The 16,466-nt window shown below is 47.3% G+C and overlaps 1 long non-coding RNA gene across 2 annotated transcripts in view; it reads left to right on the top strand.

Moving 5' to 3' along the window:
- Positions 1-16,466, top strand: part of LOC142803855 (uncharacterized) — a 141,242-nt gene that overhangs the window by 20,296 nt on the left and 104,480 nt on the right. For both annotated transcript variants that reach the window (XR_012894332.1, XR_012894331.1), the window contains exon 3: positions 10,098-10,168. This is a non-coding gene — a long non-coding RNA (uncharacterized LOC142803855). The remainder of the gene's footprint in view (positions 1-10,097; positions 10,169-16,466) is intronic.

Raw genomic sequence — 16,466 nt, 5'->3', positions numbered from 1 at the left:
TTTTACAAGTACAAGAAAAAATTAGTTCACTTTCACGTAAAACCTGTCTGTAATTGATCATAATGCATTACACGAGTGCAAGGGGAATTTTTCGCACTTACCAGACATCACATTTCCGGCGAAGAAGGAACCAAACTCACGCACTCCAGGAGCAATGGCACCGAAAAATACATGCCAACAAAACAGAGAAAATAAAACATTTATTTGCGACCGACGAAAGAATGTCGGTAAGTTGGATCTTTAGTCCAGGATTCCGTTGGCACGGGCCGCTATCCTCGCTCGTCTGACAGGTGCCTCTTGGGTAATCCGATCCGAGCTGGACAGAGCTGCCTCCCACCCTACAGTGTTGTTCTGTGCTCTGGGTTGTAGTGGTGGATTGTGTGGGCATTCCCATAACATGTGGTACAAGAGGGGCTGTATTAGTGACGCAGAATCTGGAATGTGGTGCGTATGTGTCGGGATCTATCTTGGACAGTATGTATGGATTGAGGTAAGGCAAGAACTGCAGGCAACGCCATGGTACCTGAGATTCTTTACTGAGCTTTGGCCCCGGGGGCAGAAGTTTCTGTATTTCGAGTCTTTGATGTTCTAGAATGTCTTTCCATGTTAGAAGCGGGCCCATACACATAGGTGAGGGTGGGTGCCATATGCCAGGGTCGGAGGTCAAGAAGATTAAGTCTCGGGCAGAGCATGGGCGAGATCTAAGTCCGCAGTGGCCGGGTATAGATATCAGCTGTTTCCATTCGCCATCCGAGCGTGAAGATGATAGTTTCGTAAGAAGTCGATGCGCAATGGGGCCAATGTAGCCTTCACAAAAAATTCCGTAGGATGCTTTTGATCTATTACAACGAAGGTGGACCTTGGGCTTCGTAGGGTGAGGGCGATTCTTGCTTCTTCCATACATGTTGAGTCTGTGTCCTGGGCTGATATACAATCAACCTATTTTCCATAATGAATGACGCTTGCTGTATAATTGCTCTTCACTGGTCCAGCTGCATCGACAAAGAAGATGCCCTCAGTATCTCAGTAGTTGTCGTGAACTTTTGCCCGTGCCCGACGTCGATGTTCGTGAAACTGAGGATGCTTGTTACGTGGTAGTGGTTGCGTGGTAGTGTTGCGTGGTAGTGTTGCGTGGTAGTAGATCAACTCCTGCCTCCATTCATGTGGGATGCGTTGTTTTCCCCTTCTCTCAATGGGGGCTTCGATGACAAGTCTGATAGTCTTTTCCGTCCCGTTTTAGTGATGCTGAGGCGCATGACTTGACAGGCCAACAGAAAAATCAACACTAGAGTTACTGCACATGCTACCTTTATGTTACAGAGTTGGAACACTGTTGTCTGTGTGCTGCTCATCCGGCTTTTGACAATTCCAGCAACGCTATTGGTCGCGCGCATTGACGTGGTCATATCAAATGCACTGTGGAGAAGTCAACGCTACACAGCTTGACGACGCTGATGCTTCGCAGTCTTATGAGTGTGCGGGCGCCTTTTGCCCAGACACCGAGTGCGTCCGTCACGGACACTGGGTGCGTCCTTCACAGACGCTGGACGCGTCTCATAGCAGTGCTGCCCCCTCCTGCTTCAGCGTCTCGGCGCTCTTAAAGAAAATATTGGCAGCGTATCCACGAAGTGAATGATGGAGAGTGGGGCGAAGCATTCGTCCGTCCATTCATTATTGCTTCCGTCCATCCATGCGTCCATCTGTGTGACCGTCCATGCTACCATCCGCCCCTCCGTGCGCGCGTCTGTTCGTGCGTCCGTCCCTGCATTCGTCCATGCATCCACCCCTGCGCCCGTTCATGCGTCCATCCATGCATCTGTCTGTGTGTCCGTTCGTCCATCTATTCAACACTCCAAGTACCACCATCTCGCATCTTTTATCATATATTCCCCATATAAAAGCACCGCCATCTAGCGGACATTCCAAGGACTAAACGAGAGGTGGCACACGCACACTTTCTTGTGGCTTGCGCTTCGAGTCTACTTCTCACCTTTAACCACCTCGAGTTCATGGTATATACTAGTTCACTGTATTCATTGCACTGCGGCCCAACGCCCGCTAAACTTTTCTAAAACCAAGGAGGTTACGCCCAGCGAGTATAACGTAGCAACCCTTTCTTGTCAGATAGTGCTCAATGTACATGCCAATGGCTGCTAAAGGGGATCACAGCGTGCGCGTTAACTAAAAGCCGAATGCTCCTGTCTTTTATTCCGTATTAGAAGCCATCGGCATGTACAATCAGCGCTATTTTTTATTGTTCAACAACGCACAGAATAAATCTCTCACCGCCACCACCTTGGTGGTCAAAATGTTATACTTGTTAAATACTACAACGGCTACGAGGAAATAATGGGTGCAGCTATAAAGAGCTTCGCCCCTAAATCGCAACTTTCACAGGCGGTGGCGTCGCCATGCGGCATCCGTCGTAACTGTCGTTTTGGGGATGCCCACGCAGCCAGCCCATGCCATCGTTCAGTCAGCCTGACTTTGGCGGCTCGCTGGGGCTTTATATTTTGTCGCTGGCCATTTCTACTCCTAATATTGTGAAGTCAGAGAGTTACTGCGAGTCGTAGTAGCAATGACTTAGTCTTTATTGTTTACTTGCGGAGCTAGAAGAATCACAAAATATCTTGGATGCCACAATCAAACGCAAGGTTTACTGCTTTGCACGAGCACGGCTCCTTGGTCTTCCCCGGCCGTGGCACGAGCAGCGTTCACAAAGCTGTACACTGCAGCAGACGATGTGCCCGGCGTTCGAAACTTCTTTTCCTTCAATATACGCCACACACGCGTTTGTCAGCACGCAGTGTGAGATATAATCAATGTTAGAGTCAATAGCCTTCTCAGCAAAGCCTTGACAACATGGTAGCTGCAGCCGAAAATACTGCACTGGTCGAAGTGACGGGCACACCGGTAGCGGCTACCGGTGCGCTGGCTGCACGATCCCCCAACCGACAGCCATGTTGGGCTTGCACCAGCGCCCTCTCTAGGTAGTGAAAGCTGCGAGTAACATCGGAGGCTTCCTTGTCCACGTTCAGAGGCGTGATCGGAGGAACCGAGATTTGCACGTACCTTCATAAAACAAAAAAAGAAAGCGAAAAAATTTATAAAGCAACGCTACTACTCTGAAGCGCGAGTGCTGCTCCTACACGAGTGGTGAGTGGCTTTCTCGCAAGACTTTTGAACCTAAGATGGCGTACCTTCACGCAACTCTGCCACATAAAGGTAACACATGGAGTATCTCTAACGAACACAAGCTACTAGTGCCACCTATCAATTAAAATTCAAACTAAATCTATTAGTTGTTCTGATCTTCTGCGTGATAGCACAACATGTTTCTGTGGTTGAGAGTTACTGTATATGCTACCTTTAGGAGTAGCATATACACCAGAACAGAGCGAGCTCAGTGCCTGCTGCCGCATTAAAAAACGCGTGGCGCCATCTGTTGCAAGCACGGCGCAGCAACACCCTCAACTTCCACGCGAGCAGACGCCCACCAAATCAAACGCGAAACTTTACATCCCATGTGCGGCTATAATCATGTTTCGCGCTGTTCCTACGCTAAAATTTTATGCTTATTTTGTGTGAAATGTCGACGTTTCTTGGCAGTCCGGAATGTTTGCAGCACTTGCATTGCAGACTGCGAAAACAACTTCATCTGGTACGTATATCTGGCAGAAACAGAAACGAACAGCGTTAACTGTTGCGTGCCTTTGCTGTGACAAGGCAGAATTTGGGGTGTAAGCCGGCGTCAACGTAGCGCTAGAATCTGGCTTCAATTTACGCTCATGCACCGCATGAGTATCAACCGCCAATCCTGCAGGGCACTCGGAACACACACGAAGCCCAAAAGTGCTAGCCAGAACAATATTTTAAAATGCTATGGTAACACTGGCCGAATGCACATGTAGATTCGCCTAGTGACAGTCAAGGCATGTCGATTTGCGATGGAGTGAAAGCCATGCTTCCCGCACCGTTCACATCTCTTTTCATTGCGATAGTACCCCGTTACAGTTGTACTAAACATGCGCCGCGCGTGCATCCACGCGTGAGACGTAATACGTATATCCTATAATTGGCATGCAGCCGGCGAAAGAGTACGGCAATAGTTTTGTGCCGCATACTACAGACATACTGCACGCAAATTGCTGCTGTAAAGTGGAACAGCTGGAGTCGCACTTGCATAAACGCAAAAAGTATACTTACTCGCACACTTCCAGGGGCTCGCAGTTTTTACTACTGATTGCGATTATATCCTATACGGCGGCTGAGCTCAGTGTTTTTCCTTGTGGACGAAAATCTGTGATATCGCAAAACACCACACTGGCACGATTCCTGCGACGCGCTGTGAACTTCACAGACAGTGCTCAGCAATCTCTTTCTCTTGCGCTGGTTGGTGTCACATCAGATGACAGCGCAGTGGTACCCAGATGCCATTTTATAAGCTGGCGTAGCGTGAACAGGTGCTTTTTCGCATTTCAAACTCCCAGAGCCACTGGATAATAGCGAGGCGTGCCTTGGCAATTCTAAAATTATGGCGTCTCTGGGAGCGAGGGTATACAGCCAAAGGCACCTGGGTGCGACATTGGCGTGCTGTCGTCTATAGACAAAGAGAGATATAGACTTTATTATTTTCCGGCAGATTGCTGGGATGGGCTCCCACCTAGGGGCCAATGGAGAGACCGTGTCTCCCGGCAGCTTCCTTGGCCTGCTGGATCGCCCAAAGTTGTTTGTCCAGGCCCGAACTGAGCAGCGCCAACGCGCCCGAAAGTCTTCATTGGAGGCCGCGACCCCAGAATGTCTGACTAATGCTGGACATTCACATAGTATATGGTCAAGAGTGGCTCTGGTGGTACAGTACTGGCATATATTTGAACTGTAGACGTCGGGATATATGTGGTGCATGATTACAGGGTTCGTGTATGTGCGTGTTTGTAGTTGAGGCTACTGAACAGACTGGGCCCAATTTAGCTTGGGGTGAGGTGGAGGGTACTCCCGCCTTTACAGTCGGTAGTTTTGAATTATGTCATTAAATTTAGTGAGCCGATCATCACATTCCCACACCGGCGCAGAAAGGTCCATTTGGGTGGCCGCTTCGTGTGACGTGACTCGGAACGTAAGACCTCGAGCCACGTTGTGCGCCACTTCATTCGGACTGGCCTCCGCGTTACCTAGTGGTGTGTGGGCAGGGAACCACAAGATGTGTACGTATTTATGCGCCTCGTTAATTTTGCCTGTACTAAGAATCCGCAATGCCTCGGGGGAAATTCTGCCGCTGGCGTAGTTTCGAGCGGCTGTCTGCGACTCACTGATTACGCATGAGGTGTTATTGTGGGCTATGGCCATCGCGATAGCCACTTCCTCTGCCGTTTGTACGTTCCGTGTGATGATTGACGCAGTGCTTTTGCATTGTTGTGTGTGGTCTACGACAGCAGCCACGAAGTGGTGACGTTCCTCGTGGCGTGCTGCGTCGACAAAGACGGCCTCGTGGTTGCGCCCAAACATCTTTGACATGGCTCTGGCTCTACTGACACGTCTGCCCTTGTTGTGTTCAGGGTGCATGTTTCTTGGTATGGGTGGTACTGTTAGCTTGGCAAGGATAGTGCGTGGTATGTCGTGTTTGTCTCCGTGTTGAGTGTGGTAAGAAATACCGAGATTACTCAGAATCTGGCAGCCTGGCTTAGTCTTGGCTAATCGCTCGAATTGGGAGATTTGTTGCGCCCCAATAAGTTCCTCAAAGGTATTGTAAAACCAAGTTGAAGGAGTAGTTCGGTGCTGGTGTTTTTAGGCAAACCTAGCGCTTGTTTGTAAGTTTTCCTAATTAGGCTGTTGAGTTCTGACTTTTCCGCGGTGAACCCTCGGTGGTACGCCGCCGTATAGCTGATGTGACTTAGAACGAATTATTGGATCAAACGGATGATGCTAGCCTTTTTCATGCCTTTGTGTTTATTGGTAATGCGCCTAATGAGGCGCATCGTGTTAGACACTCTGGCTTCAATGTTGGGAACTGTCTATACGTTGGTACCCTTACTTTCTATGATCAAACCTAGCACTCGGATTTTGTCCACGGTGGGTATGGCGGGACCATCGCTTGTTGTGAGTTTTATATCAGCGTGTGCTTGCGCTTGGGGATGTTGTTTGGGTGGTTGACCTCTAAGTGTAGGGCGATATAGCAGTAGCTCAGATTTCTCCGCCGAGCAGGATAGTGCAGTTCCTTGTAAATACTGTTCGAATGTGTCAATCCCCCCTGTAATCTATGTTCAATGGAACCGTCACTGCCGTCGCACACCCAGAGGGTGATGTCGTCGGCGTAAATGGTGTGAAGAAGTCCTTGGATGGTTTGAAGTTTTGAAGGAAGACCAATGAGGGCGAGGTTAAACAACAAGGGATATATCACGGAACCCTGCGGGATGCCCGCACTTCCTGTGGTTATTTCGAACGACCTGAGTGCTCCCACAGTGATCGTGGCCATTCTGCCCGTAAGAAATGCCCTTATATAGTTGTACGTGCGAAGACCCAAGTTTAGGATATTGACCTGATTTATAATGGTGCTATGCGTGACAGCGTCAAAAGCCTTCTCGAGATCAAGACCAAGTATGCCCTTAGTGGAGCGTCCGGTACTGTCTATGATGTGATGCTTAAGCTGAAACATGGCATCCTGCGTTGAAAGATGCCTGCGGAAGCCAATCATGGTGTGTGGGAAAAAATCATTGCCTTCGAGGTAATTTGTCAGTCTATCCAGGAAAGCGTGTTCCATCAATTTGCCTATGCAAGATGCTAAGGAGATGGGCCTAAGATTGTCAGTATTCAGTGGTTTGCCGGGTTTTGGTATCAGAATCACCTTGGCCGTTTTCCAATGCGGGGGCAAGATTCCGGTGTTCCAGCAGTTATTAATATAACCTGTGATATGCGTGATCGACTCATCGTCCAAATCGCGTATCATCTTATTCGTGATGTTGTCCGCACCTGGTACAGATTTGGTGTTAAGCTTTTGTAGGGCGGCACGGATATCCACTTCGGTGAATTCTTCGTCTAGAGTGGTGTTGACCTGGCCCATATAATCTGGATGCTGCTGAGTAGGAGCCTGAGAGATATATTTGAGCTCTACTTCCCTTAGAAACTCCTTATCGGTGTCCTTGTAAGCATGTATTAGTTTCTTGATGGTTTGTCGTTGGGCGGTTTTGCTGTCTTCTTGATCGAGCAGAAACCGTAGAAAATGCTATGTTTTACTAAGTCTATAGACAAATTCCATCGGACTTTCGTCACGAAAATGCGGTGGCGCTGTCTTAGTAGACAAAAGACTCTCGGCCTACCATGGTTTCTGCTATGTTTTCAATGGTGCATGGGGTGTTCTCAGTCAAGCAACAAGAAAAAAAAACTGCCAAGCATTTCCTCGAGGGTGAACATGGTTAAGTGCGAATGCAAGGGGTGATGCAATGAGGGGGAGCAAAGTTAAAATTTGTTGGCATTCGCCAGTGAGTTAACGTAAGCTTCCCCGTGTGATCACATTGCGATTCTCAGGAACCATTAGACCCTCTCGGGAAATCTTTTTAAGTTTACTCGTATATGTGAGAGTAAATTTGCACATTATTGATGTTTATGTCCGTGGCTCGCTTCGCCCGCTTGCGCTCTGCATCACGGGCCCTTCGCCGCGCTGCCTTGTCTTCAACCAGTGCGACATCTTCAACGACGCGTGCAATGCTCGCATTCGATTGCGTTGTACTTGTTGTTGGATGTATCGCAGTCAAGATTGATGCCTGCGATGGATCCATACTTATGACAAGTTGCCGATCTCGAGTAAGTCGTAGCTGTGCGGGGCGCTCGCAGCTACGGAGTGGAGGCCGGAGAGTGCGCAATCACATGGTGTGTGACGTAGCTGTGCCGTTGCTACAGATGGTCCTCTCCACTCCTCGCGCTGTTCCTAGGGGAGAAGAAGAGGCACACCACGGACGGCGTATTGAGGGTCACTTATAAAGTGCATTCACACGTAAAACATTATATGCCGACGAACTGCGTCGTGGTTGGATGTGGGTCACGTCTCACAACTTAGTTTTGTTTGTTGGTGCACATTGCAGCCCTCGGCGCTTATTGCTTTGACAACGCTTATGGCGTCTCACAACATCGTTTTGTTGGCGTACATCGCAGTCCTCAGTGCTTATGGCGGAAGTTACGTGTGGACGTCGCTATAAAGTTACCTATAATGTCGACATCGGCCTACCTGTGTTTACAAACATGGAATGGGTCTATTCAGTATCTCTACTGAGGGTCTAGTTATGTCCCTCTCATCACTTGAGGTGGTTTTATTAGCGGTTGTGGGTGGGACATGTTTGTTGTTAAGGGTATGAGCTCGATAGTAGGTACGGTGAGTTTTCTTTAGGGTAGCTGGCACCCCACCGTCATCCGCACAGCCGATGCTCGCCAGTGAGGGGATGCGTAAGAAAGATAGAACGAAGGTTCATTTACATGAGAGGTAAAAGATGTAACTTTCCAGAGATTCAGCTATGTACAGAGATTCAGCTTTATGTACAACAGAGATTTAGCCGAGAATCAGCTATGTACAAATATTCAGCCCATGATTCCGCTATTATTAACAAAATGTCTTCGGTTTTTATAGCCCATCGTCTCCTTACAGGAGGTCCGAAGAAGGCGGGGACCACTGTTGCCAAAAATCAGGTGACGAAGTCTCAGTGGTCCACCCGTCAGAAAGGGTGCCGATATTGCACCACTCGGCTGGGCGATAAGGTCCAATGATAGCACGAGTGCACCACGCAATGACGCACCCAGCCTACGCCTTGAAGGTACCAGAGGGCGAGGAGGTAGAGTGCGGGGAGGGAAAGTTGGGCTCCTGTGGACAGATAGATGACCACTGACACTAATGTCAGCTGCGGTACATGGCTGCTTTCAGCTACAGGCTTCCAGAACTCTCTCGAACATGGCTGTTTAAACGCTCGATCACTGAGAACAACTTCTTCGACGTCTTTCCACGCTTCCGGACTGACGGTGCATTTGTGACGATTTCGCGTCGGCGACGACAGCCGTGTCGGGAGGTTGATTCCATGAGAACTTCCACAGTGGCTCTGTCCCCCGCTGTTCGAACCTGTTCAATAAAAGGGTTGTCTCGCAAAGCTCTTGTTGCGACCCGACCAGTAACTGGAACATCTACAGGACAGCATCTTGCAGACTGGGCGCCGATGGGGTTGAAAACACCCTAGCTGACCAGATTACGCACAATGGCATCTTTCCAGATGAACTGCTGGCCAAACGTAACAATGTCTCTATGAACGACAAATGTTAAAGTAGTACTGGCACAAAATTTTGTGGGCGAGATAACCTATAGAATTTGCTCACGTGAAAAAACACACATTTGCAAAATATAAACAGCAAATGACAGTTGGAAGATATTTTAATGAATTTTGAAGTTTGCGTGCGTAATAGGGTCTCGCGGTAGTAACACTTGCAAGGTGACCCTACGATGACCCCCTATTTCACTCACATCACCACGCTGCAGTCAGTGCAAGTTATCAGGACGTCATAGCCACCATTCATTCGCCGCATTTGCTCCAGCAGAATACTTTTCAGTGGCGCTCACGAAATCATGGCTGCAGCACAGGCATTGCGAGATTAGTGTTTGGTGACAGTACTTGCCCGTTTCTTGTTTTAAAGGACTTCTTTATGCGGACTGTGTGGAGTGTGTCGCAGTTATGTGTGGTGACTTGGCTGAGCGTCACACACGCTGGGTGGTGAAAGTTGCACCTGGCAGCAGGTCACTTTTTGGAGCTCTCTCGAACTGAAACCGAAAGCGGTCTGCACTCAAGAGCCTCTAATTATTTATCAGCCGCCTGCTGCAGTGAACAATGTGCCGTAAAAAGGTGAGGCCAAATATTTTCTGTCAGTACTTTAATTTTTAGCTGTTGTGATGCACAGAGAGAGAAGGAGCTCAAGGATGAAAATATAGGCACGGAGCTTAACTATGGCTGGTCCCGGTAAGCTAAGGCACACTGGAGAAGGGGGTAAATTGAATAAGATATATTCTGAAACAGCTTTTCAGATACCTCTATAGAATAGGAAATGTCTTGATAGAGACATGCACTTTTCAGTTTTCCAGGTTTGGAGAAAGGCCGAATTGAAAGATGTAAGTGAAAGGTCTGCACCTGCTCCCGCACCACCGGTAAGACTTTAAAGGGACCTTACATATCACATACAATGCTTTTAGAGAGTACTCAAGGCAATAGGTTTGTTTTATATTTGGTCCATATTAGTTTGTATTTGTATAATTTGCTTTTGCAGTAGTTATTTTTTTTCCAAAAGGTAGGGTGCGACTACATCCTATTTTGTAGCTAAAGTATCAGCACTGCACCGATATGAAAAGCAGAAATAGACAATTGCAGTGCTGGGATAGCAAGTGATAGCAAGTTTTCCTCAGCAGTTGTCACATCATAGCTAAAAACAGAAACACCCTTTCTGAATACATCGTGAATTAAACTGGTTCATCAGAGTAATATTGGGACGCCTGCTGTTTTCTTCGTTAGTAGCACCAGTATTGTTAAAATGAACATAAAGCACAGATCTCAGGTCCATTATTTGTGCTAGTTGAATGTCTATTTAACAATGGTGCAGGGACACTTGAATTAATTCGTTGATTCGGAACCTACGTAGGTTCAACGACAGGATTTCTCGGTCCTTTATTATTTGAAATTGTATCGCAGAATCTTTAGAAAGCTACACGCGTCAGTGTACTTGCTATTAACAGTCAGCTGCGCTACTTGCAGCACGTAGCTGAGTGCATGAATGGATGTATGAAAAACATTATTGGAGAGTGCCGATAGCTTCCCGAAATTAACGATAGGGGAATCTTGCGCTGCGATCATTCAGTGACCATGAGAATGATGGGTAAAGTACACAGATTTTCCCAGTATTCGTACTGGCGGGCGGCGAATCGTATTTGCGGCTTCGTTTATAGCTGGTTACGGTTTCGTTTCGAACAAAAAAAAACGAACTTTTTAAAACTTTGAGGCTCTATTCAAATTGGTAAGCCTAAAAGATAAAGGTGGTGAGGCGCAACCGCTGGACATTTGCGAATATTTTTTTCGTGAGAAAAGAGCTCCAAGCCACACGAACACACACGGAGCCAGAAGCAGGCCAGAAGTACGAAGATAAGACAAATACGTGTACTACCCATCATTCCCGTGCTCACTGAAGCGCCGTGCGTTGCAGCCACGACCTTCTCCTATAAACCTATGACCTGCTCACCAGCTCCACCCCTATGGAAGCGTGTGGACCCAAAAATTGGCGCGTAGGGACCAGAGATACCGCTAGGTGCCGCCATGACTAACCCTCATAGCAAACGACGCACTGCCGTCGTTGTGCACTCGTGTGTGCGCGTTTCTGCAATTTTTTTGTCTTGTTTAAAACGCGCCGATTGAGCAATCTACAAATTTAACGACTCGAAGCTACATACTAGCTGTGAGAAGCACCGTGATGGTGGGCTCTGGGACGTTCATTACAGGAACTCAATCTGCGTGAGAGCTTTTGTGTTCCCGTCTGAGCCGAGGCGCGCGCGAGCAATATGTTACACACAAGCCGTTTGTTTTGCACGGTGCGCCTCACCGAACACTGTCTAAAAGGTGCAGAAATAGTTTGTGCGTGGGAAAGACTGCGATCTTGTAACAAGTTGAAACCTGAAACCGGAGTTTCGGCGACGCAAATAAAGACGCATACGGTACTAACAACGCATGCGATTGCCCGTGTAAGTTTCCATGCTCGGCATACCGCCATTCAATTATACTGTTCACAGATAACAATAGAAGGGAGTAGCTATGTTAGCATCTGGCGAACGCCGAACGATTGATGGAAGTGCGCGATAAAACCGGCGAATTACGTCAATGTTGTTACAGCAATTTCTGGCACCTACAGCAGTTCGTTGCAGTTAATCCCACTGTTCAAGTGCCACTCTCATTTCCTGCGAGTATCACCGGCGATGTCAGTAACCTTTTAATCACCGAAACAGCAAATAAAGTGCATTACGAGACAACAGCCTTCTTCGCGCTTCATTTCTGTAAAGGAAATAATGCTTTGTAGAAACGCTAGTATCGGTCTAAACCACGCGGTCTAATTGGCTAAGCCACTATGAATTGTCCCTGTTCTATTCCACGAGCTTTTAGCCTCGACCGACACCAATAACGCACTATTCTTGATGCAAACCTGTCGAGAAATTTTCTTCGACCACTCCTGTCGAATCTCAGTGACGGGAAACTCATGAAATGATATCACGGTTGACCGCCGGCCACTCGACTTGCAGAAGGGAACGCAGCAGTACACCCTTCTGTGAATGGTGTTGTACGTGTCGTATTCTAACGCTCCCAAGTGCTGAACCAATATCCTTACAAGCGGTAACCTTCAAATGGCATAAAAACGAGTCAACGCACGCACCACCACGCACGAAAGCGCTTTGGCGGCTGCAGCAATGAGGGTTAGTTGTGGCGCCATGGTATGCTGCGGCACTTTAGAGAACTAAAGAAAGCAAAGAATCGAAATTAAAACTATCGACATGGGGAGTGGTGGCACGAACAGTCGTAAATTTATAGTAGGAGGTAGTGGTTGCAGTTCCCATAGACAATAGCTCCAGAGTTCCCTCTGGCGTGTATTACGAAACTCTGCGGATGAGTGTACAAGCGCGCTTTCATATTTTGGTGAAACTGACTCAGTGACTGCATTAAATGCAAAGACTCGTTGAGTGTAGTTTCGATTTGTAGTTTTTTTACAAACAAAAAGAGAATGTCTCCGCTCGGTCGGTTTTACCACTCCAACACTGGCAGCACAGTGCCTCACATTCTAGAAGCCATAAACGTAGAAAAACTTGTCTTTCTATTTATCTTTTTTCCCGAAATGCTTCGTAAAATTTATTTCAAGTTCTTTATTTTGAGATTGTAAAAACAATAAGCGTACGCGCAACCATGGAGGAAACTCGATCTCTTCGTTAAATTGGAAAACTTGTGAAGTCGGGTCTGATAAAATCGAGTTTCAACTGCAGCACCTGAAGGTATTGGCGGCGCAGGCATACCATGACATCGCCATACAGAATCTCGCTGTGACGTTCAAAACGACATCTCCTGGTACGGACTGCAAGAAGCGTTCGAAATCTCGAGTGATTGAGGCTCTTCAGCCATGGCTTTTTTGCTTTGCAAGTGTTCAGTGTGTTTGTATTAGACGCAAAATTACCTAGAATATTTGTCAACAAAAGTTTTAGTGAGCCAACGTGCGGTCATTGTCGTGTAGTGCCCTTTTGACTTAGCGCATACGCGAGCTTGAATGAATCTACCTTTAGTGACATGTAGCTCTAAGCATTATCACATCTCACATAAAGGTAAGTTTACAGAATCAACTGCGAGCACCTGTTAGTCGTGTTTGTGCGGCATATTTGTGGCCTAGAGGTACACTCAATCTGCGTATACTGCGGCATGCGATTGACGGCTACGACTCGCCCTAGTTTAGAGCGCGTATTAAAATGGTTGAATGTAAATGACGCCATGACGTTGGCGTCGTTCGCGTCACCGTTCATGAAACTACACGTAAGGACTTTCATCGCAATAAGAGTACTGATTACAAATGTGGCAGGGGAGTAGCCAGATATCTTTGCGGGGGAGGGGAGGAGCAGGGAGAGTCAGTAATTTTTTGTATGCCCGTGCGTCTGTTTATACGTTACGTGTGCAAGCGTATATACGCTAGCGAAATCAAAAATATCGGGATTGAGGAAGAATCCCCTTTTGACTAGACCGATCAACTGTAATATAGGTGGTTGCCACTTTCTCGAGAATTTGGCAGACGATGATTCATAACATTCATTTTAACAACTGGAATTTAAATCAAGTATATACGTGTCTCCCGAATGAACGCATCGGCGACATGTGCTGCTCCGCGCCTGGTGTATCGGCTGATGTGATATCATGCGAGCACATTGCAATCCCTGTGCGCATCAATTGTACGACTATGTTATTTAGATCTACCATATTTCATGTTCAGTGACTCTAACAGACTCTGGCATTAGTCAATGCGTGCACCAGAAGCCCAGCAGGTCGTGGCTGATAAAAGAAGGAGAACAAATGTTTAAGGCCGACGCCGTTCAAACATACAATTAAGAAGGCCAGGCCTGCGTGAGAGGCGCAGCACAGTCACAGCGGAAGCTAGAAGAGCGGTCTTTCGGAGTCTTTTCTGAACCCTCATTGGGTAACTGCTGCAAGCACACTTGCTGGGGACCCACTACGGCATTAACGAATTTTTGTTTTTTTTCTTATTTCATGATTGTGCGAAAGTGGTTACGGACACTGGCGGCGGCGGACAACTACGGCGCCGAAAGTGACCCGAGTTTTGATCTCAAAACAGCTTTTGCTGTAAAAAGCAAAGCGTCAGGACAAATTTAGTCCCCCCCACCCCGGGCTGCAAACATCTGAAATACCTTTCCCAGCCTGGCAGCAATAAACGTCATAAATTGCATCTGTAAAGTACCGGAAAGCCCTACGTCGTGCTCAACCAACATTTCAGCTCAAAAACCTTCAAGAAAATCTTCACGACAGCATTTGCTACATACGTGTTGATATATTTGCTGGGTTCCTTCTCCCTTGCTTTCCCCTTCTAAGAATCTGGCTGCTTTTTTCGTTTTCAGGTGTATATGCATGGATACTCACACAAGACTAGTTCGAAAACGTTCAGCACTAGTAATGCGAATGTGTTCGGCAGAAACCCTCAAAGTGGTGGAAGGGTTATGATAGGAAATGAAAACAACGACCCGATTTGCATGGAGCCACAAGGAATTCCGTACAGATTTCTGAAAAAGAAGAGCCTCTCAGTTGCCGAAAAATTCTTCCTTGTCCGGGGTTCGAAGCCGGGACCAACGTCGAACCGGGGCGGCTGCTCTGCCAATTGAGCTAACCAGGAATTTGGCAATTCACAACGCGAGGGCGAATTTATCGACAACTCGAAGCGCATGGACACAAGTAATGCAAATGAGTTCTGTGGACACCCACAAGCTGGTTGTCTGGTTGCAGGCAGCTGGTTCTCTTCGTTCCCTTTCACGTTCAGCGCTGCGGCACAGAAAAATAAACCATACTGAAGCAAATAAAAAGCCGTTCTAACGCGGAAATGAGATGCAGATGCAGCGAGCAGAGTTCGTGGGGCTTTCAGTGGGGAAGGTGGGTCACTTGCTGCAGTTGAAGATGTCATAGTGCTAGCAGCATCGGGGTCTCTAGTGGTGGCCTTCGAGGCGAATACTGCACCAACAAAAATTCAAATAACCTTTCACGAGGGTCAGTTTCAGTGGCATCTTTATCGGCGTAGGCAAAGGCAATAACACTTAAACAAAGGCACAGGTGCACCAACACACACCTACCCACTTACCCCCTCCCTTGAAACACACCTACTCCCTCCCTTGAAAAGACTTCTGCGGCAATCCAACTATGGATGTCATTGGGATAGCTTCCGGGCGAAAGAATGACTTTTCAAAATAATTTAGTGCTCTTTTCCAGATTCCGAAGGTAGTATTTTGATGAAAGCTTTCTTCACTAACTCGCTTCTCGCGGCATATATTTAAGAGAGTGGACATATGTCGGGGCTAAGAACCAAATATTTATATCTCGTTTATATCTCGTGCCATATTTTTAAACCAGCCGATTGAAGGTTCTTCACTCTACCCAGCTTATGCAATGCTGACACTTTCCTAGAAATTACACTAAGATTCCATTATAGTGGTGTCCGGGCCCATTTGATAAAAAGGTGGCCTTGGAATTGATGGTATTGTATTGAGGGGGAGCGTTAATTGAATAAATGGAGGTTTTCAATAACGCATAGGTTGCAAAGAGAAAGTCACAGCTTTGCCGCAAAGGCAAAGCAATAAACGCGATAGCAACGATTGGGAAGGTCACGCGCAGAATGGAAAGCAGATATAAACGTGCCCTGCTTTGCTCATACACAAATGACGCACGAAACGCACTCACAGGTAAAGATGAACGCAAATAAGCGTATCATTTGTGACTTCGCTGTGTCTGAGAAACGCGCATTTTTCGCAAACGGAGGCGGCAATGATTGCAGTGACATTTGTGCACCGGGTAACTACAACACAATTGTTCTAGGTGTAAAGAGGTTTATTGGGCGAACCAAGGAAGGAAAATAGAGGAAAAATAAAGGCAAGGAGGTTAACCAGCTTATAGGCAGCCGGTTGGCTACCCTGCGCATGGGAGAGGGATGGGGGAGAAGAAAGAGAGCGGGGAGGGAAGATAGAAACAGCACATTCGGCAGCACACGCGCGCACACTCAGTCATAGTCCAGTCTTGTCTTTCGCGGTGTGTGACATTGCTGTTACAGTCGGTTGTTCAAGTCGGTGTCGCGTAGGAATTTCAACAGAGCTTTCGTCACCTTCTGTTGTAATGTCTTCTCTCGGGCACTTGACAGAATAGTGTCCCCAGACAATTGGCTGT

This window comes from Rhipicephalus microplus, chromosome 3 (genome assembly GCF_043290135.1).
Source record: "Rhipicephalus microplus isolate Deutch F79 chromosome 3, USDA_Rmic, whole genome shotgun sequence".
In the NCBI taxonomy this organism is placed as follows: Eukaryota; Metazoa; Arthropoda; class Arachnida; order Ixodida; family Ixodidae; genus Rhipicephalus; species Rhipicephalus microplus.
This window is presented reverse-complemented; position numbering and strand designations above follow the sequence as displayed.